This window comes from Chaetura pelagica, unplaced genomic scaffold (genome assembly GCF_000747805.2).
Source record: "Chaetura pelagica isolate M959 unplaced genomic scaffold, ChaPel_1.0 scaffold1222, whole genome shotgun sequence".
Taxonomy (NCBI): domain Eukaryota; kingdom Metazoa; phylum Chordata; class Aves; order Apodiformes; family Apodidae; genus Chaetura; species Chaetura pelagica.
In genome coordinates, this window is record NW_009952494.1 from 222,555 (window position 1) to 223,520 (window position 966).

Consider the following 966-nt stretch of genomic DNA (forward strand, 5'->3'; position numbering starts at 1 on the left):
GGTGGTGCCGGAGCTCGGCAGCACCGAGGCAGGGGAAGCACATCCTCGGGGAGGAGGAACAACAGCCGTAGGTTCCAACCCATCCTAACCAGTGCCTTTTTTAAAATCAGCACGTGATGGTTTGGGTTTGTTTTGTGGGTTTTTTTTCTTTTTCCCCTACTGGTTTTGCTGGAAATCGGACGGTGCTTCAATCTTTATTTCTGCTTGTTTTCTAACAAATGGGGATTGGAAAGGCTGTTTGGGAAAGCAAAGAAAACCTGCTGTAATCGCTTGAAGAAAAGACCTTCTGAACTGCTCTAATGGTCCAGACAAATTGGTTTTGGTGCGACTAAGTCTTGGGGAGTAACATCCTGGGCTTGAATTAAGCGTGAGATAAATACACCCCGAAGTGAAGCACTAACTAGTGTTTGTGATGTGCTGGCCAGAGGGATGCACGTGTGATGAAGTCTTGCTAGGCCCTGGTCTTGTTCGTGTCCCCTGTCAGGGGAGCAGCACAGTCTGGAGTTGTTGGTGTTGTCAAAGCCTGATTTCTGTCCTCGGGCTGCTAAAAAGTGTCCAGGAGGAGGAGAAGCAACTCTTAGGTGTGCTGTGGCCAGGACACAGCTTATCCCGGGGACACGGAGCCTTTCTGCAGGCGAGGTGCAGACTCCAGGGGGATATGGAGATGGAGTGACCGTTCCGGCCTCCCCGGACTGGGAACTCGGCTTTACCGAGTGTCACCGGCACAGCCCGGCTGTCCCTGACCCCCGGGGGGCTCCTGCGGCCGGCGCGGGTGTTTGCCCGGCTGCTAGCCCACCGGGCTGCGGGAGAGAGCGGTGGGGTGGGCACCCCAGGGAGGAGGAGAGGGGGCTGTGGGGAGCGGGGCAGCCCGGCTCGGTGGGGGCTGCGGGGCGGGGAGTGTGCGGGAGCCCGGCCCACCCTCCCGACGCCACTCGCCGGGAGAAGGGAGGAGGAGGAGGAGGGAGG

The 966-nt window shown here is 58.2% G+C and overlaps 1 protein-coding gene across 1 annotated transcript in view; it reads left to right on the forward strand.

Moving 5' to 3' along the window:
- Positions 1-966, forward strand: part of DSCAML1 (Down syndrome cell adhesion molecule like 1) — a 98,293-nt gene that overhangs the window by 5,275 nt on the left and 92,052 nt on the right.